Here is a 21,875-nt window from a genome sequence, read left to right as displayed (position 1 = left end):
AAAAAATAGGCATATTGCAGAAGTCACACGGGCATTAATGGTTGAAAAGAATATGCCCAAACATTTTTGGTCTGAGGCTATCTATACTGTTGTCTATATTATGAATAGAACCCCCACAGCTACTACAGTTCATGGGATGACTCCTGAAGAGTGCTTTACTAGCAAGAAGCCCGATGTATCTCACTTGAAGCTATTTGGATGTGTTGCATATGTTCATGTGCCAGATGAGCTACAGAAGAAGCTTGATCCAAAGGCTGAAAATTTTATTTTTATTGGGTACTCTTTAGAGCAAAAAGGGTATCGATGTTATAACCTTGTCACAGGTGAGTTTAGAGTGAGCAAGGATCTTATCTTCGATGAGATGGGTAGCTAGTATGCACCTATTGGTGATGTATTAGATGATGATAATGATCATGATAGAATATTATATGGAGCAGCCATCACACTATGAGGATTTAGAGCATCCCACATATGTGTGCAGATTAAAGAAGGCGCTCTATGGGGGGCTGAAGCAAGCACCTAAAGCATGGTCTGACAAGATTGTTGGAGAGTATCTTGTCAATATTGGATTTTATATTTTTGATGCTGATCAATCACTTTATGTGAGAAAGGGAGATGCAAGATTGGTCATCATAGTCATCTATGTGGATGACTTGATTATTACAGGTCACAGTGATAATGGGGTTGTTGAAGTTAAGGACTTCTTGAGGAAGTTTGAGATGAAAGATTTGGGTGAGTTGAGATACTTTCTTGGTATTGAGGTGATCAGATGTGATGATGGTATATGGCTATCCCAAAGGCAGTATGGCTTGGATATGTTATCCAAGTATGGTATGACAACATGTAAGCCTTTTTCGGTACCATTGGAGCAAAATATAAAGTTGAGTGCTGACGTTGGGGATGAGATAAAAAACCCTACTATGTTCAGGAGGATAGTAGGGAGTTTGATTTACATGACTATCGCAAGGCCAGAATTGAGCTATATTGTTGGCCTTGTGAGTCAGTTTATGCAGATGCCTAGAAAGCCTCATTTGGATGCAGTTAGATGTATATTGAGGTATGTGAAGTCCACTTTACATTATGGACTTTTTTATGAGGTAGGTAAGGACGTACATGTCTTTGGATAGATAGATGCAGATTCGTATGTCAGACAGAAGATCTACCAGTGGATTCATGTTTTCCCTTGGTAGTGCAGCAGTTACATGGAGCAGCAAAAAACAACTTACAGTTGCTTTATCGAGTACAGAGGCTGAGTATAGAGGTGTTGCTATGGCAGCATGTGAGGTGGTATAGTTGCAAAAGTTATTAGGTGATTTGGACATGTAGGGAGATGGTCAAGTTGTCTTTCATTGTGACAACATGAACAGCATACATCTAGCTAGGAATCCAATATTCCATGCTAGGACAAAATACATTAAGGTGCACTACCACTTTGTAAGAGAGAAGGTAATTGTAGGAGAGACTGACTTGGTATATGTCAGCACACAGGATCAGATAGCTGACATTTTCACAAAGGCATTGGGTGTAGAGAAGCTTCGAAAGTTCCGAAGCTTACTTGGAGTTGTAGAGATAGAGTTGATCTTGAGGGGGAGTATTGAGATGGCGAGCTCAACGCGTGCGGACATTGATGAAGGACCGCCTGGCTAGATGGGTCCACACATCTACACTTATCACATTGGTGGTCATTATGACACTCACATGACCACTAACTTATCACTTATTATATTTAGGTTGTTACACGTACCTACAAATGGCAAAGATATAGTGCCAATCGATTAGTGTAGTTGATTATATACTGTTTGACTTAGAATGCCACTTTTCTTTATGTTGTATCTTATCTATACTTTGTATACATTGTATAGTGTATGGAAGAAGAAGAAAAAATCAATAAGAAAACGTTTTGGCCTCCATCTCTCTTCTTGTATTCTTGAGTAAGCTTCCTCTTGTGTATACAGTGTGTGTTTGGTGTAGCAGCTCAAGCAAATCCCCCCATCACACGATTCTTGATAATAAAGAGGTGTCGAGAAAGAAGGTGAGAGTTAAAAAAGAGGCAATAAAGCTGGTAAAACATCCTAAAGAGCAGATGGTTTGGTGTGAGAAGCAAGCTTTAGCAAATTATCACGAATTTGATTTAGCTAGCTCCCTTTTTACAATGTTAAACTAGACGTGAATCTCTTGTAGCTAATCAAGCTGTCGCCAAGAGTACGCAAAGAATTTAAAAAGATCTTGTGTACGGGTTATATCGTAGAACCCTTGGGAATAGCGTGGGTAGGGGATGACTGGTTTGAACATGCCGAAAAGCACTGCACAAGGGTTGCAGCCTGTGTTGATGGAATTCTAGTGGATAGTGTTATCGTTGACACATGATCCTCAGTTAATATTATGAGTTTTGAATTGATGGAGAGCTTGGGTCTTGCGATTAAAAAAGATGCCTCCACAATCCTTAGAATGGATGACGATAGTCTAAGATAGCCAGAGAGCTGCATTACTAAAGTCCACATGACAGTTGCCAACGTAGAATGCATGTTGGACTTTAGGGTAATCCGATTTGCAGGGCGTCCAAGTTACCAAGTATTGCTTGGTCAATCTTGGATTTTTCAAGTAGACTGTCAAGTAGATATACCCACTGATAGATTGATATTTTGCACAGGTGCTAGACATGAGGTAGTTGATACATATCTTGAATCACCTTAAAGTGAGCAAGCTCCCTTGTCTTCTACAGAGTTAGAGACAATGGAAGATGTGTCTACAAGTGAGACATCGTCAACTGACAAATCCAAAGAGGGATCAACCACAGAAGACATCTATCAAGTAACATTGAACGAGCCATTAGAAGCTCAAGATAGAATAAGGGACATAGATGTTATCGAGCTAGACCTTGGTACACTAGACGATGAATGGCCAATAAAGCTAGGGTCCATGCTTAGTGCGGAGGAACGGGAGGATTATGTCACTCGGATCCAAGAGTTCTATGATATTTTTGCTTGGAGTTACGATGAACTTAGGGGCATTCCTCCCAGTCTCGCTATCCATACAATTTCGTTGAAGGAAAGAAGCCGTCCTGTGCGACAGAAAGTCAGGTGTATGCCGTTTGAGTTACAGGATGGCCTGTTCAAGGAGTTACAGAAATTACGGAAAGCAGATTTGATCTTCCCTGTGCAACACACTGAATGGTATTCACCAATTGTGATCAGGAAGAAGAAAAATAAAAAAATCAGGTTGTGTGTGGACTTTCAAGAGTTGAATAAGCAAACAGTTAAGGATTACTACCCATTGCCCTTTATCGACCAAATTCTAGATCAATTGGTGAGTAGGGAGATATATTCATTCATGGACTATTTTGCAGGCTATAATCAAATGGCGATCGCAAAAGAGGATAAGCTCAAAACTACGTTCATAATAGTCTTCGAGACCTTTTCATATCATGTTGTTAACCCCAAATCGAGATGGCCCCAGGTCGAGATGGCGGAAAAAGGAAGAAAAAAGCAGAAAAAACATGCAAAAAGAGCAAAGACACGCAGGCGACCTCCAAAACCAAGCCAGGGAAAAAAGTGCAATTTTAAATGAAGGGCGCCTCAAAAAACTCGGAAAACTCCTGTAAAAGAGCACCAGGCTCCCTCCTGTGCCAATTGTAAAATACTAGACGGGTGTAGGCTAGAGGCATAAGGCTAGAAGAGGGACATGGAAAAAAAAACCTTGCCACAAGGGCCGGTCATGTAAAAAAGGGATGGGTGCCCATAGGATTTTAGGGTTTGTATACATAAAGTTCAAAAAGTGAATGAGAGCTCATTCTTTTGGTGTGTGGCAACAAGAGGATTCTTCTTCTTCTCTCCCCCCATCTTCTTGCTTGTGTGTGCTCTTGAGAAAGGGAGTGTGAGAGTGTGAGGGAGTGAGTGTGTGAGAGTGAGGGATCAAGAGGGTGAAGCTCTTCACCATCTCCTTTCCTCTTCTTCTCTTCTCTTCTCTTTTCTTGCGCACGCGGCTATGGAGGATGGAGCTTGGAGGTGGATGAGGCTTGAGGATGATTGAGCTCACATCTAGGATCGTGGAGCTACTGGTGTGTGTGAGAGAGGAGGCAACTGTTGAGATATCGAGCTCCACTCGTGATATGCCAGGGTGACCGTTGTGCATTTATGTCACCGACTTGTCAGTTGTAGATGCGTTGGTACACCGCCCATGAATAATAGCTACATGATAGCTATCCTTATCTACTCTAGTTCGTGGCTCAGTTAGTATGCCACCTTAGTTAGTTGAGTTTGGTTTGAGACCCATATATAGGGTTCTTCTATTTCTTTGTACTAGAGTTCTTTTTTGGCTTACACAACTAAGAAGAGAAAAACAGTTTTCAGCCTCCACCTTTGTGTGTATTCCCCCATTGTGCAAGCAAGAAAGCTACAAGTGAGACTCCTTCCTTCTCTCCCACAATCCTGACAGCAACTCGTATCGGCATCAAGGTAAGCTCAGTGCACTCATAGGATCGGCTAGGTGAGAGATAGCCATTAGAGCTCGCTTGGAACGCTTGAAACAATAAGCAGTCCGTGGGTCTTGGCAGTTGAGCGAAGGCTCCCACATTTTGGTTCCATTGCCAGGACCAACGGATTCAAGCTTGAGCACTTGCGCGCCTCATATCGAGCATCGAAGTAAGGGATTCATCCCCGAAACGGAGCTTGAGATAGGTAGGAAGTTTAGGTGTTTTTGATCTTCAAAACAAGTACGTATTTTGGTATATTTTGTTTTTTTGATGATTGGGAAACATGGAGAAATTAGTTCAGTTCTTTGCTTTCTATTCTTGTTGCATTTAGGGTAGGTTAGGATTAGGAAATCGCACCGGAGAAGGGTAGGGTTCACTGTTGCAAAGCAGGGCAAAAATCGTGCAAAACTTAGCAAAAATCTTGCTTGTGATTGTTGAGTGTTGAAATGACTTGTTTTTTGGCTGATTTTTGTTGTTTTTGAGAGCTGAATGGTTGATTTTAAGGGATGATTGATTGATTAGGAAGTGGATTGAGAGTGTTTTGGATGATATTGATTGTGTTTTGGAAGATCATGATGTTTGTTCATGGTTCTGTGATGTTTTGATAGGTTCTGAATGGTTCTGTATACCTTCTGTTTTGTTCTGTTTTGGTCTGTTTTTGTTCTGATTGTCTTCTGTAAAGAGGGATGGAGTATAGATTGATGAAGAATGAGATATTGTGAAAGCTTAGTGAATGGTTTGTGAGAGTTTTGAATGGTTTGAGAGTGAGTTATGTAGTTCTGATGACCTTCTGTAACCTTCTGTAGGTCTTCTGTAGAGCTTCTGCTTCTGTTCTGTAACTGTTCTGTTCTGTACTGTAACTGTTCTGGTACTGTTCTGTAGACTGTTCTGTAAGTGTTCTGTGGAATGTATGTGTGACTTTGGGAAAGTTTTCTAGCCTTGGAAAGAGGTGAATACAAGTGCAAAAGAGCTGAAGGAAGTGGAAGAAGTAGCTGTTGAAGACTCAAGAGAAGACTAGAGTGAAGTGACAGTAGTGAGCTATGAAGAGACACTGTAGTGGCTCTGGTGACCTTTCATATCAGACATACCTCTTGGGAGGGGTATCCACGACCTAAGAGTGATGATTGAGAGTGATTTTGAGAGATTGTAGTGAGGATATGATGTATTATTGATGGAGTGTGTGAGAGAGAGTCAGAGATAGCCAATTCTATTGAAACAAAGTGATTGTATATGAGAGATTGAGAGAGAAGACTATGAAGATATTGAAGATGAATACTATGTGATGTATTTCCATTCAAAGATGGTGTATTCTTTTGCTTTCTTTGTGATACTGATGGATTTTGTGAAGATGTTGAAGAATATGGTTGATTCTATTAAAAACCGTGGGAGATTTACATGATGCTGCATGAAGATTTGTTGTGCCTGGTGTTCTTTTCTTCATTGTGATCATATGAAACATGATAAACAAGCTTGTTGATGTTACAAGATAGATTTTCTTGCAAGAGAATTCCCTTTTCCTTGGTGTTCCTCTCGGGGCTCCATGTTTTTGGTGCGCAGCCGGGGAATCTTGCCATCAACAAGCACCAAAAGAGACTGAAAATGAAGGAAATGGCATTGCCAAGAAGAGAAGAATTCAATGGATGTTTGTAAAGTTCCTTCTTCCACTGAAGAGTTGGAATTCCTCATAATCAAAGCCACTTTCCACAAGAAGTTCATCCCACAATGGCGAAAACACATCACCATCATGATGCGTGCTCTATGTGGTGGACAGTTTCCTCTTCCTGTTGAAACAGCAGAAACTTGCATCTTGGTGGCAAACTGTTTGGGAACAAACTGAAGAGAAGAAACAGAGAGAATGAACATCCATGGAAGATTTGGCATTCATTGAGAAGTTTCCAGACAACATCAAGTGGGAGATTGTGAAGAAGCTTCAGGAGTCTTGGTCTGTGGAGGTTCACAAAGACAAGAAGGAAAAGAGTTGGAATTTGTTCGTGGATGCTCAACAGCAAGATACATGGGATGCTTGGTGTACTGATAATCTTCTGTTTGTTCAATTAGCAACCCACTGGAAGTTGGTAGACAGAGTGTTTTTCACAACATACACTATTGAAACCATCAGAAGCTGGCATTACTATGATGATGGCACCACCACAATGCTCAGACGTATGCATTTTGACACCTTCAGAACCGAATACCTTCCCCTGTGCAGTGGCATGAAAGCAGAATTCAGGGACGTTGAAAAGAAAGAAGTAGAAGAAATGTTGGCAAGAGAGTCCTCCAGAGACTGAAGCCTTCTGTTAACCCTCTGTGGAGCACTAACAACATAGTGGAGTCAACCCCCTGATGAATGACGCAATAAAAAGGCAAGCGTTAGAACGAGTCCAGAGGTACGTGAGAAGAGAGAAAGCAAGAATCAGAGCCGAGAGCGAGCTCGCAGCAGAAGCCGCCTTTGACGCCCTTGCGGAACTCTTTACAGAAGTCCCAATGGCACATCAAGCCCTTCCTCCTCCTGCTGGAGGTCCACTTCCAAGCCAGATCCGTCCTGGAAATATTGATGACAGACCAGCGAATGTAGTCCCATTGCCAGTTTTTAAGGGAGAGTACAATGAAGACCCCGATCTTCATGTAGCAGAGTTTATGGTAGCATGTGTGGCTAACAATGCCAGAACCCCTGAGCATTGGTTAGCGATATTCCCCGCCACTTTCAAGGGCGCGGCGTTTCAGTGGTATGAGAGACAAGCAGCAGGAACTTTTGGCACATGGGACGACCTGAAGTTGGCCTTCCTCACTAAATTCAGGCGTGAAGGTTTTGAAGAGCGGATGAGAGAGGAATTTATGAACCTAAGTCAGTCCTCTGGAGAAAGAGTAGAAGCCTATGTCTCACGAATGGAATCCATCCTGAAGAGATGGACTAACCATAATCTAGATGATGGCATTCAGAAGGGAGTGTTTCTCAGAGGATTACAACCAGAAGTCCGTAAGTTTGTGGAGCTACAAAGACCAGCCACACTGCAAGCTGCAACAGAAGGTGCCAGACTGTACGATGAAGTGGAAGCTAGATTGGCGATGAATACAGGAAGAGGAGTCCTACCTCCTCTGATGCCAGGAATGATGTATCCACCAAATGCAGTTCCAGGGACTGTTCCCTATCCCTACCAACAGATGCCCCCGGTATCACAGTACAGTGCACCAAATCCACAGTGGCCACAATCCATGCCTCAAATGATGGCTCAACCACAACAACAATGGTCCCAACCAATCTCCTCAATGCAAAATCAGCAGCAACAGTGGAACCCTACCAACTGGAGTCAACAGCCAACAGTTCAAACAGGAGCTCTGAATCAGAACCAGAACAGAGACCCCTCTGTACCAGCCCAACCCGTTTATGCAGTGATTACAGAGACTCCTCAAAACCCTCCTGCCAGTACGCCCGGAGGAGAAAGCTTGAAGGATTATTTATCCAACTCAGTTGCAAACATAAAAAAGGAGTTGATGGATGTGATTACAGAGCAACTACAGACGCTGAAAGTGAACACAGCAAGCATATCCAACGTTGCAGGAGCAGGAAGAGATGTGATGCGGTCAAATACTTGGTGTGGTAAGTGTCATCAAGCAGGTCATTTAGCCACTGAATGTACACGGAAACCAACCATTCCTGGAGCCTTCTGTTCCTACTGTTTGCGGAAGAACCATACAGAGGACATTTGCTCCCTGAAGGAGATGCATGATAGGAGAAGGAAGGAAGAAGACGCAAGATTCAACTTGCTGGAATCCAAAATGACAACACAAGATATTGGACCCAAGCCTAGAGAGTTTGGTCCTAATTTCGGACCCAGAAGATTTCCCTCTCAAAGTTACAGAGGAAGACAGTCTGGCGGTGGTCAGAGATCAGAAGTGGAATGTTACAGATGCGGAGAAAAGGGACACATTTCACCAAATTGTCCAAATCCTCGAAGGTCAGTGGATTACAAGCCCTTATGCAGTCGATGCAAAGGAGAAGGCCACACTGCAAAAGACTGTCCAAGCCCAGCCCCAGTGAAAAACAGTGCTACTGATAGTCTGTCCAAGGCCCAAGAGCCTACCTCCAATTTGGTAGAATTGGAAGTTGCTGCCATCACGCGTGCAAAGCAGAAGGAACCACCTACCCAGAAAGAAAATAACCCTCCTGTCAGAACAGTGAAGTTTAATCTTCCACCAGAAGAACAGAACAGAACAGATCCTAACAGTGCCGTACAGAGCCCTACAGAGCCACAGAGAGTTACAGAGACAGTTACAGAGACAGGACGAGAGGTCCAGGATATAGAAGAGGAGGAAGTGCCACAAGTGGCAGAAGAGGTTCCTGTAATTCCTCTGATGGAAGGAAGAGGAAAAATGAAAATAGGTGTTGCCCCATTCCCTAACCGATTAGAGAAGCCAGTGGATCCTATTAAGGAATACGATCTGGTCAGAGATCTAGATACCTTTAGACCAAACCTTACATTCCGACAATTATTGATGTTGTCTCCCAGTTGCCGGAAAAGATTCAAAAGCATACTGACAAAAAGACGTGGTTTAAGGATTGCTCCCTCAACAGCAACAAAGTCCAACAAGGCTCCAGAGCCTGTAAAAGAAGTGGATGTGGCTAACGCTTTTCTAGATCCGGGTACTCCAGAGACTGGTGTATGGATAGAAGGTTGCTTTATTGCAAATGCACTGATTGATGGTGGTTCATCAGTGAACATTATGACGGATGTTACAATGAAGGATCTAGGCCTACAAGGTGTGCAACCCACCCAATGGCTCATCAGATTGGCGGATCAGAGTAGAATCAAGCCTTTGGGCATTCTTCCATATGTGAAGACTACAGTGGCTGGAAAAGATTATTGGCTGACCTATTTGGTGGTGAAGCCAAACTCTTATGGTACATCCTATCCTCTGTTACTAGGCAGACCATGGCTTTTTGAAGCCCGAGCAAGGACGGATTGGTTCAAAGGAACTTTGACCTTGGGTAGAGGACCCAACAAAGTGGTGCTGAAACTGTATGGTTCTCAAAAAGGACATGGATCCACCTCCTTGGAATTATCTTCTGATTCCCCTAACGAGGCTACAGATGGAACATCAGCAGACGAAGATGCTGTCAAACAGATCCTTCCTAAGAAAACAGTGGCACATTCTTTAACAGTGGATACTGTAAGCCGACTTCCAAAAGATGCAAAGCCATTATCAATGGGTGAATACTTCCTGCCTGAACCAGGAATGCCTTCTGAAATCACTTCTGACAGTGAGATAGAAGCATGGATGTACTGCTCTCCCTGTTACATGGCCACAGCAGAGACAGAGGCAGGAGAGGAAACAGAGAATCTGTTCTTCTGTTACAGAGCGCCTACAGAAGCAGAAGCAGAGACAGAAACAGAAGCAGAAGCAGAAACAGAAGCAGAAGCAGAAGCAGAAACAGAGACAGAAGAGGATGGATATGATATGGACGAAGAAGATTATGAAAGTGAAATGGAAGAGTCTATCCCACCTGAAGAGGATACATTTGAGGAAGAAGTTCCAGAAGTATCAGAAGCCGATGAGCTCATGCTATGGGACAGAATGGCGATGGTACCATTTGGTCTGGTAAATGGATCATCTCATATGCAAAACCTTTATAAGAAATGGATTAAGAAGATCAAGCCGTCTTTTAAGTGTGGCTCCTGCCGTCCTACCCCATCCTTGCCCAAGAAAGATGATGATGATGCACCGTGCCAACAAGCACCAATCCAACTAACCCAACAGGCATCAGAGGGTCCCTGTTATGTGACGTTCCTGGATGTATCATCAGAAGATGAGTCTTCAAGCCAAGACGTAATTAATCTTGAAACCAAACCCGAAACAGCGCTTATCCCATTCCAACGTCTTAAGGAGCAACCTAAGTCTCCACCAAAAGACGAAGTTGGTTCTAGTGGGACATCAGAAGAGGATACCACTCCCTTGAAGGAGTCGGATCTGTATCCAGAAGCAGTCCGCGGGACCTTCATCCGTGAAGTAGAAGGTGAAAGGCAGTTAACCTTTGTGGATGCAGAAGGCACTAAACGCCACTTGAAGGTGGGCAGCAGTCTCCCAGAAGAGGAGTTGTCAACCTTGTACAACTTGTTGAAAGAAAATTTGGACGTGTTTGCATGGTCTTACAAAGACCTAAAGGGGATTGATCCCACAATATGTCAACATCATATTGACTTGGAGCCTGATGCCAAGCCAGTACGGCAACGACAGAGGCGAATGAACCCGAATTATTCCACATTGGTGAAAGCGGAGCTGTTGAAGCTTCTGGAGGCCGAGTTCATCTATCCAGTGGCAAACAGTGAATGGGTTTCACCCATCGTGGTTGTACCCAAGAAGAATGGCAAATTGCGAATATGTGTGGATTTCCGAAAGCTTAATTACAAGACAAAGAAGGATCACTTTCCTATCCCTTTCACAGACCAACTGTTGGACACAGTGGCAGGACATGAGCTTTATTCTCTTCTGGATGGGTTCAGTGGATACAACCAAGTGCAGATCGCAGAAGAAGACCAGTCCAAAACAACCTTCACCACAGAATGGGGGACCTACGCTTACCGAGTGATGCCATTTGGGCTCTGCAATGCCCCTGCTACTTTCCAACGAGTCATGATGGCCGCATTTCAAAATCATCTGCATGACTTTATTGAGGTATATTTGGATGACTTTTGTGTCTATAGTTTGATCCGTGAACACTGGGACCACCTGGAACAATGCTTTGATCGATGCCGGGAGTATGGGATTTCCCTTAACCCCGACAAATGCATCTTTGGGGTCTCTTCTGGAGTCTTGTTGGGCCACATTGTCTCTGCACAAGGGATATCAACAGACCCTGCAAAGATCGAAAAGATCTCAGCTCTGCAAGCACCCACCAACCTCAAACAGTTGAGGGGATTCCTAGGCCATGTGGGTTACTACAGAAGGTTCATAGCCCATTTTGCAACAAAGGCAACCTCCTTGCACAAGCTCCTGAGGAAAGATGCAGAGTTTACTTGGACAGAAGAATGTGACAAAGCCTTCCACACTCTGAAGCAGTGTCTGATAGAGGCACCCATCCTGCAACCTCCTGATTGGACGAAAGAGTTCCATGTACACACTGATGCATCAATTGAAGGCTTAGGCGCTGTCCTCTGCCAAAAGGGCTCCTCAAAGTTGGATCAACCGATCTATTATGCAAGCCGAAAAGTCACTGATAGGGAACGGAACTATACAGTGACCGAGTTGGAGTGCTTGGCAATGGTGTTTGCCCTAGAGAAGTTCCGCCATTACCTCCTATCTACCCACTTTAAATTTTATGTGGATCATGAGGCCCTGTCCTTCTTAATGAACAAAGCAGATGTGAAAGGACGAATGATGAGATGGCTCCTTTTATTCCAGGAGTTCGACTTTGAGGTGATTACTAAGCCTGGTCGTTCCCATGTTCTGGCTGATCATCTGTCGCGTATCCCACAAACTGCAGACGAGAAACGAGATGATCCAGACCTCCCTGATGCTTCCCTATTCTTGGTGGAAACTGTAACTCCCTGGTATGCGGACATCGCCAATCTGCTGGCAACCCAACAGTACCCTCCTGGTATCTCTAGTCGGGAAAGGAAGAAGCTCATGCTAGAATCAGCCCCATACACCTTGCTAGGCGGTGCACTGTACAAGCAAGGTAAAGATGAAGTGCTCCGAAGATGTGTTGCAGGAGACGAGATTGGGATTGTTTTGAAGGCTTGCCACGACGAACCATGTGGAGGTCACTTTGCAGGAGAAGCTACAGCCAGGAAGGCTCTGCTAGCAGGATATTGGTGGCCTACCATTCACAAAGATTCCTATGATTACTGTAAAAGATGTGATGCTTGTCAAAGAATGGGGAAACCCACCAAGACAAGTGCCATGCCGCTGCAACCTATCCTTCCTTTGAAGCCGTTTGAGAAGTGGGGCATCGACTTCGTAGGTCCAATCGATCCTCCCACCAGAAGGAAACAGAACAGATACATCCTCGTATGTACGGATTATGTCACAAAGTGGTGTGAAGCTAAAGCCCTCAAGCGGGACGATGGTAACAGCGTGGCCCTGTTCATGTACGAGAATATCATCACCCGTTTTGGCAGTCCCTTAGAGCTGGTAAGTGACAGAGGCACTCATTTCCTCAACAAAGTCATGGAGGAGTTGACAGAATTGTATAAGATCCGCCATCGCAAGTCCACTCCCTATTACCCCAGAGCCAACGGCCAAGTTGAAGTCACCAATCGCATCCTCTGCTCGATTCTGACAAGGACGATTGCCGCACATCGTCGTGATTGGGATGATCGACTTACAGAGGCCCTCTGGGCGTACAGAACCTCCCATAAAGCAGCAACGGGACAGACACCTTTCCAGTTGGTGTATGGTACAGAAGCAGTTTTTCCTGTTGAACTGGAACTACCCTCTTTGAGAGTGGCGATCAAAGAGCGTTTGGGGGATGACGATTCACTGCAACGCCGTCTCCTGCACTTGGAATGTTTGGACGAAATTCGCAGGATGGCTCTACAGTGCATGGAAGCCACGCAAGCTCGACGCAAGGCTTACCATGACAGTTTCATCAAGCACAAGGAGTTCCAAGAAGGTGATTTGGTCCTAGCCTATGATTCACGCTTTGGCAAGTTTCCTGGCAAGCTCCAACAGCGGTGGATGGGCCCCTATAAGGTACTTGCAGTCAACCCTAATGGCTCTGTCCAAATACAGACCGTTGATGCCTCTGATGATCCCTTTCTGATCAATGGATATCGCCTGAGGAAGTACTTCCCTCCTTGGGGATCTTGACAATTACGGACACTTGATCTTTTCCCTCGTTGGCGCGGCACTGTACTTCTTATGATGCTACTTCTGATAGCCGTTCTTCAATCACTCCTGCTGAAGTGGATGCAACCCTCTGTTCCCTCAAAACCTCCTTTCAGCCTTGATCTCTTATCTTCTATTTTCCACCAGCGACAGTGGCGAGGTGGGTTCTGACACATGGTCTTTCTACCATTCCCTTGTTCAATTTGAAGAAAAGAGAAAAAAAAAAAAAAAAAGACAAAAACCAAACATATCGGTCATGGGAGAAAAGGACTTAGGTCCCTGTCATGCCGACCTATCCTTCGAGAAAAGGTGGAAACACCCTCGGGAATAGGGGAAAATAAGAATAAGAAAAAAAAAAAAAAAAACAAAACAAAACAAAACAAATCTGTTATGAGAGAAAAGGAAGCAATTCCCTGTCATAGCAGGCCTCGTTCCAAGAAAAGGTGATATTCAACACAATGTTCGATTTGCTGGCTACCTCCCTGGGTACGCCTCTTCAACAACTGATGACGCGATCTTCATCGACAACCCCTTGAGTGATGTGAGCTTTCATCCTAACCGGATGGGGAAGTGAGTAAGGCTGCCCTCCTGTATCTATCAACAGAGAGTGAGACAGAGGGTGGGGCGAGAGACCAGTCTTTTCCCTTCCAATCAAATGAGAGGTGAGAAGTGTGAATGAAGTGTGCACCCACGGGATGGGCCTCTCAAAGCACAAAGCACGATTTGTTTCTGTGCACTGCACCATAAGGCTCCCTGGCCTTCCTTCTCGCACCGTATGCCGGCACAGGGCGGGATGCACAGTTGCACCATCAAATGCGCACAAGGCATACACTTTTGCACAAGTGACTGTGAGGATTACATCAATGGGTTTCAGGAAAAGGCTGCCCTCCTGTATCTATCCACAGAGAGTGAGACAGAGGGTGGGTTGAGTGTGACTGGAGTTTCTTCAATCATTTCCCGAGAGGTGAGATTGAGGGACGTTACGACACTTGGAGTCAGGTATGTTCCCGTTTCCCTATGCACCCACGGGATGGGTCTTTACCATCAACACAAACCACATCACCCTGTTCTGTGCACTGCACCATAAGGCTCCCTGGCCTTCCTTCTCGCACCGTATGCCGGCACAGGGCGGGATGCACTAATGCACCATCAACTGTGCACCCTGGCATACTCCTTTCTACACCATTTCCCCCTTGTCGATTCCTCAACCGGGTATGAGAAATGGGTTTTAATCATTCTTTCTCGAGTGATATTAGTCATGGGGCGAGTGACTGTTCTTTCATTTCAATTGAGTGACTGTGAGTTGAGTGCAATATCCCTCCTCATCGACGAATTTCCTGCGATTCCTTCCATCAGCTACCTCCCTGGGTGCTGCCGCGTGGTCCCTGCCATGACGGACGTGTGCGCTGTAAAGATGCCTTGGTCCCTCCAGCGCCGACAACCACACTGGACGTGCCGTTGACACTCAACCTTGATTCTTGACGAAACGGGCCAAGTTTTTCTAACCCTCCCATTTCTGTTTCTTAGTGACGGTCATGTTTTAAGTGTGGGGAAGTTAGTGGATGGTCTGTGGCATGGTCCTAGGTCCCTAATGTTCGGTTAACCCTATCCGTTAAGGTCTTAAGTGTGGGGACGCGTCCCTGCGTGTCTACATTGCATACCTTTCTGCATATGCCTTATCTTGTTCATGCATGAATGCCTTGACTTGCTTTTATCCTAATGGGATCCCTTCCCACCCGCTCGGTTATGTTCTACCCACCCTTGGGGCTGTTCCCTTGCAGTTTTTCTTCATTCCCTGATTTTGAGGTCCTGCCATGTGAATGCATCCTACGTTCACTAAAGTCCAAATCCAACCTTATAGCCCTGTTCCTCCCATTGAACTGATCATTTTTCCCTTTTACCTACCCCTGTTCCGGTGCACGGTTTTCGAGTTATTAATTTTTGAAGCATTTTACGCAATTTAGCCGTTTTCCCATGTGAACGCACTTTTCTTGCGTCGGAACCATGATTTGACGTCATAGCCCTGACCAAAGCTTTTCCCCTGACATTTTTCCTTTTTATTCTGCATCATTCCGATACACGGTTTGGCCGTTATTAATTTTCCGGTTTTTTAAGACTTTTTCGTGTGTATTTTTGACATTTTTCCATGTGAACCTGCCCTATTGGTATCGGAATTTCAATTTGATTTGACAGCCGTGTCCCCTGTGCCTTCCCCTCCCTTTTTCCTTTTTCCTCTACCCTTTTTCGACTTCTGGATTTTTACTTAATTAATTTTTAAATGACTTTTCGGGAGTATTTTTGGAGTTTTTCACATGCGAACCCCTCCTACTTCCGCCGGAACTGCGTTTTAACGTGATCACCCTGTGCCACCCCTTCCTGCGGACATTTTTCCTTCTTACTGCATGACCTTCCGGTAAACGGTTCGTCCGATATTAATTTCCGATCCCATTTTCGGGTTTTTTTTTTTGGGTTTTTCCCATGTGAACGCGTCTTATTTCAGTCGGAATTATGTTTTGATATGATAGGATTGTCGGGCACATCTTTCTGCACCGTTTTCCTTTTTGCTGCACCTCATTCCGATGCACGGATCTTTCGATATTAATTTTTAAATTGCGTTTTTGGTTTATTTTTTGTGTTTTTTGCACGTGAACGCCCTTTACCCCTCCCGGAACCCCCGTTCCGTATTTTCCCTGTTTCCCTCCTGTCGTCCTGCCCACTTTTCGTTTTTACGCTATTTCGTTTTGACATCCGGATTGGGAGTTATGAATTTTTCTGTATTTTTGCGTTTTTTTTTCTTGCGCTCGTTTTGCGCGTGAACGCGCCCGTTTTCGATTTAACGCGTCTCCACGCGCCCCGGTCGTGTCCGCGTCCCCCGTACCGTCCTCCCCGTGTCGTTTCAATCCCGTCACGGCAAATTTTTTTTACCCCGCCCCGCGCACGTGCGCGGGACGGGGATCCGTCCCCTCTTGACCCCGCCCATCCTCCCTTCCCCCTGCCCGCCCACCTTTTATTTCAAAAACCAAAAAAAAAAAGAAAAAAAGAAAAATAATAAATATTCAAAAAAAAAAACAAAAAAAAAAAACAAAAGGGGTACCCCTCCCGCCAACCGTTTCTCTCTCTTCTCTCTCTTTTTCTTTCTCTCTCTCTCTCTCTCTGTGCGTCCACCTCCCGTCCTTTTCCCTCCTCCCTCTTCTCCCTCCATCTCCACCTCCCCTCCTTCTCTTCTTCTCTCCACCTTCACTCCTTCTCTCCCCTTCCTCCCCCCACTCCATCTCCTCCCACTCTTCTTCTCCCTCTCCTTCTCCTCCTCCCTTTCTTCTCCCTCCCCTCCACGACTCCCTCCTCCTTCTCTGCTTCTCTTCTCTCACGCCTTCTTCTTCCTCCCTTCCCTCCTCCCTCTTCCTCCCCTTCTCCTTCCTCCCCTCTGCGCCGCCCCGCCGTCTACGCCACGTCGCCGTCGCCGTTGCGCCCGCTGCCGCCGTCGTCTGCTGCAGTGCAGCGCCGCCCCGTCGTCGCCAGCGCCGCCTCCGTCGCTCGCCGCCGACGCCGCCGCGCGCTCTCCACGCCCACCTTGTGCCTCCTCGCCGCCGACTCCACCTCCCCTCCCCTCCACCTCCACCCTCTAACTACCTTAGGTTAGTGCCTAACTAACCTACGTCAGTCACTAACTAACCTAAGTTAGTCACTCACTAACTCAGTTAGTAACTAACCTAACTTAGTTACCACTTAACTAACCTAACTTACTTAAAACTTAATTAACTAACTTAGTTAGTTAGAACTAACCTAGGTTGATTTCCATGACTAACATGACTAACCTAACTTAAGTAACTTAGGTGATTTAAATGACTTAAGTGATTTAAGTGATTAATGTGACTTGTGACTAATGTGACTTATGTGATTTATGTGACCAATGTGACTTACTTAATCACAAAATTCATTTTTTTCATAAAAAAATTTCAAAAAAAATTCTAAAAATTCCTTCTGTCTTTTGTTAATTTTTGGACCTTTGTCTGCTAGGAATTGCCTTTCCTATAATTTTAGAAAAATCCATCTTTCCTAAAATTACCCATAAATTGCCAAAAAATAGGAAAAATCATTTAACAATTGTAAAAAATTCTAAAAATTTCTAAAAACATTCTAAAAAATTTCCCTCACCTCCCTTACTCATTTTCCATTTATTCAAACATAAAAAAATTACAACTAAAAATACAATCAAATAAATAAAAATAAAAACCCAACATCAATCAACTTAATACATCTGCTAAGGTGTTATTTGTTGTTTCATCAGTGTTCTTTACTTTTCCTTTACTGGAACTCTTCCGTGCGCATTCCTGCATTTCATACACACCCTGCCAGGTATTTATTTTCTGTTATTTATTTATTTATTTTTCCCCCTTAATCACAATTAATTGTTAAAATCAATTCTTTAATTCACCCACCATGGCACGCGCATTCGCGCTAAATACACATTTTTTTTAATTAAAATAAACCAGCCGTTCACTTCGCACGCGCTACGTGCGCTAAAGAGGCACTCTAAAATTTTAATTAAAATAAACCAGCCGTCACTTGAGCACGCGTTGGCAAAAAAGCGCTCCACATCACTTTAATTATAATTAATGAATTGCATTTAGAGACCCAGTCGGGAATCGAAGTCCGGGAATCGTATAAAAGCACCGGTTTAACCTAATAATTGGTAATTAAATTTGTAATAAGGAACCGCCGTTTTCTTATTAAGGTTTATCACCTAATAAAAATTCACCCATTTTTAATAATTGATTAAAATCAATCCTTCATTAAATTAAATCCCCCCTCACTGCACTTAATCCCTTTTTTTTAATGAACCGTTTCGTGGGATGGGTATACGCAGTTCTTAGTGATGTTTTCCATGGTCCACTCTTGGTTCTATCATAGATGTCGTATTGATATGTGTTGGATATGGTATGGTTTTGGTTTCATGTCTTTGTTACGGTTACGGGTACGGTATGTAGTTTTTTTTCTTTTATTGCCTGATACGGGGTTCAGGGTGTTTGTTTGATGCATCGCATGAAGCTTTCGGTCGCATTTGTCTCGAGGTCATGTCAAATTTTTTCTAGGATGTGGTTTGCTTGGGGTTCGTAGGTCGGGTCACGTTTTATTGGTAATTCTCTTATCCTTGGTTTTTGTCTGTTGCTTTGCAGGCATTCACCTTGATTGTCTGTGTTTGTGGTGTGTGTGTAACCATCTGAATGGCGCCTTCTCATGCTCCTCCCCCTATCCAGTACGTCCCATTAGTTAGTAGGGATTACTCGTCCCTACTTACTTTTGAGCCCCTCACGAAGGCAGGACTTGCTGCTTTTGTGGCCACTCCTTTTCCATTACTTCCAGAGGATCCGTCCGTATGTGATGAGTTCCTGGCCTCTTACAGCAAGAAGACAGGAGTAGTCCAAGGCATGTCTATGACATTGACGTCTCGCGGCTTAGGGAAGGCTCTGTCCTTACCCTTCAAAGGAGAACCTTTTGTGACCACTCGACAGCTCTTCTCTAATGAAGAGATTCTCAAACTATTGCAGAAGCAGACAAGGGAGGTCCTTGATGTTAAGAAAGTGATAAACTCTTCAGGAGTTTCGTTTTCTATGATCACTGATCCCGTCTGGAAGACCATGTGTCAGTTCCTTCAGGACAGGTTCATGCCTGCCAAAACGCCGTCACACTATTTGTCCAAAGAGCTTTTCACAGCTTCCAGGATGGTGCTGAAAGGAGTTGCCATTGATTGGAGCACATACCTCCTTACTAAGATGGATCAGCATTTTGTTAAAGTCACGAGGGGTAATGTTACCAATGTTACCTATGGATCATATTTGTCAGCCTTCTTGACCTATTCAGGTTTACAGAAGACTGTGCCTCCACCTCCTCCATCAGATCCAGTACCTCCTCCTCCACCTTCAGAAGAGTCAGCACCTATTGACATTGAGGATGATGATTCTCCGCCTCCCCTGGTCATACAACGCAAACGCTTGAAGAGGGTAGCGGACAAAGCCCCTGCTGTACTTCCCTCAGTGCCTATCCCTGCTACTTCTGGCAGTGACCTCCCTGGGTTTCTCACTTGCAATAACCTATTCAGGGCACATAGAGAAGGATCCTTGGAGATCTCAGTTCCTTCCCTGAACAGTCTCGTTTCAGGAGATGCCATTCCTTTCCTCTGCAAGGATATTCAAAGTTCCATTGAGTTGTCAGTGACAGCCTGTGTTCAACAGCTGTACGCATCTTTCTATGAGGAGCTCATGCAGTTCAAAGACCAGTTGCATAAGGCAACCTCTGAGTTAGCATCTGCTAAGGATACCCTAGCAGATCTATTCAAGCAAATGGAACAGCAAACCCAACTGGTTGCCACTCAAAGTGATGAGATTTCTTCATTGAAAACCCAGTTATTCGAGGCTCAGTCACAGGTTACTAGCCTTTCAGCGGAGAAGGAGAGGATGTCCAATGAAGCGAAAGAATTCCAAGTTCAATTAGATGACAAGCTTTCAGCTTTACAAATGGCTAATGACACAGTGGCCAACCAAACCTCCCAAATCCAGCAGTTGCAGGATCAGCTTGCGAAGTCCCGCTCTGTTCCTCCAAGCCCTCCTGTTCCATTCATTCCTTCTCTTTCACAGCAGGACTTGGCTGCATTACAGAGACAGGCTACTTTGTGCCCTCTATTCCAAGACAAAGTGGAAAGATTGCAGTCCAGAATGGACTTATTATGGTCTACCTTTGAACAGTTTCAGGAATATGTCCTACCAGACCATTCTTTCTTTGTCCACTACCACTTACAGAAGCTGGTCTTCTATATGAAGCTTTCCACGATGGATTTACCTTTTCCAGAGGATGGCTGGAGTGGGGCTTGGTCTGCTGAGTTGTTGACAGAGGTAGTCAGAATGCTCTTTGAAGATTCTGTCACGCCAGACACCATGCTGATGTCATACATGTATCTCCGAGGAGATTTGTTAATTCCAGATGAGATAGATATGGCATGGTATGTGGGGGATGTGGTCTTACAGGCTGTTCTATATGTCAATCATTTGGAGTTGCGCATAGCTGATATGTTTCAAAGTTATTCCTCCAAAGTGGCTGATTGTCAGGATAGTTCGTGGCATCCTATGATTGAGTCAGTGGTCCTAAATCAAAGACAAAACACAGCTCCTACCTTTGTACAGAGTACTAACCAACTGAGGATGGATCTCTTAACCTATCTTTCCAAACATAATCCATTTGATGCTACTTTCTTTGATGCCTATCATAGACGATCTCTCTTGGGACCTTCTGTTCCTACCCTCCTTTATTACCAACAATTGGCTCACCGTTATGCTCTATATTTTTCCCTTTGTCAAACTAATTCCACAGTAATTTTACCACTTCTTTTCCAACCTTCAAATTCCTATTTTCACTTACTGTTCCTTTATTGAGGATAGGGTATTTTCCCCTTCTCCACCTTGTCCTTCACCCCTCATAAATGTACCCTCCACATTTCCTATTTATCAATTAACACCTTTCCTTAGTGATTCCTTACAAATTTCTGCCACTCCTTCTTTAACCTTTTCTTCCTTTTATGATTTTTCCTATCCTTCCCTACATCCACTTTCTCTTATTCCATTACCCTCTCCTAACACTTCCATATCTCAACCACCTCAGTTGGTTAGTGACTGTGCCGGTTTTGATACTCAGATTTCCAGAAGAAGGGGATGGAGTACGGATGATTGCCTTACAGGACCGCAGATTAATTGGCCAGTAATTCCAGGGGAATGGACAGTTTCAAGTCAAGCTTATCAAAACTATGTTCATTTTGCCCAACAATATTCACAGTCTGCAGATCCCTCAGTGAGATTAACTGCTCACTTTGCTTGGTACCTGGCGTATATGCATAGGCATTCCCATACTGATTCAAAGCCTATTCCAAAGTTGTGCATGAATGTCAATGTTAGCATTGATTCCCAACAGTTGGAGATACTGTATTTTCATGCCCTTTGTTTGCCTAGCAGATACTTGGTCCTGTTGGAAAGGATGTGCTGTCTCCAATTTTTCCAAAATCCTCCTAAAAACTTTGTAGATGAATCCTTATCTATGGATCGATTCAGACAACATCAATCTTTTAAGAGGGATCATCTTCATTGATGCCTTTCCAATGTATACTGCAAGCTTTTTAATGCCAAACTCTTCTTTTTGAAGAAGTCATTCAGATGGTTGTGTATTTGTGTTAGTGTTGTGAGTTCATGTATGTCAAACAAACGTATTGGATCTTGTGTACGAGCTATGTTTTGGAGATTTGTAAAGATGGGGTCGTGGTTGGAGAGTTGAAGCAGATGAAGATGCAGAAGAAGAAGAAGCAAACTCTTATATCCTTTACAAATTTGTTGTGATTTTCTTGTTTGATAAGAGGTGTTAATTTCAAAAGAGTTTTCCTTTCTTTGTATTTTTATATCAGAAACAGGTTATAAGTTGGGGTCGTGGTGGATGGATTCTTTTTGAAAAGATATTGAAGATCAAAGTGAAGCTTTTCCTTGAACTTGTATTCCCTTTTTCTTGGGTCGCGAGGACGCTTCCTTATTAAGTGTGGGGA

Source organism: Lygodium microphyllum, chromosome 20 (assembly GCF_053477565.2).
Source record: "Lygodium microphyllum isolate KBCC chromosome 20, Lygodium_microphyllum_v1.1.10, whole genome shotgun sequence".
Classification (NCBI taxonomy): Eukaryota; Viridiplantae; Streptophyta; class Polypodiopsida; order Schizaeales; family Lygodiaceae; genus Lygodium; species Lygodium microphyllum.
Note: the sequence above shows the minus strand (reverse complement) of the source record.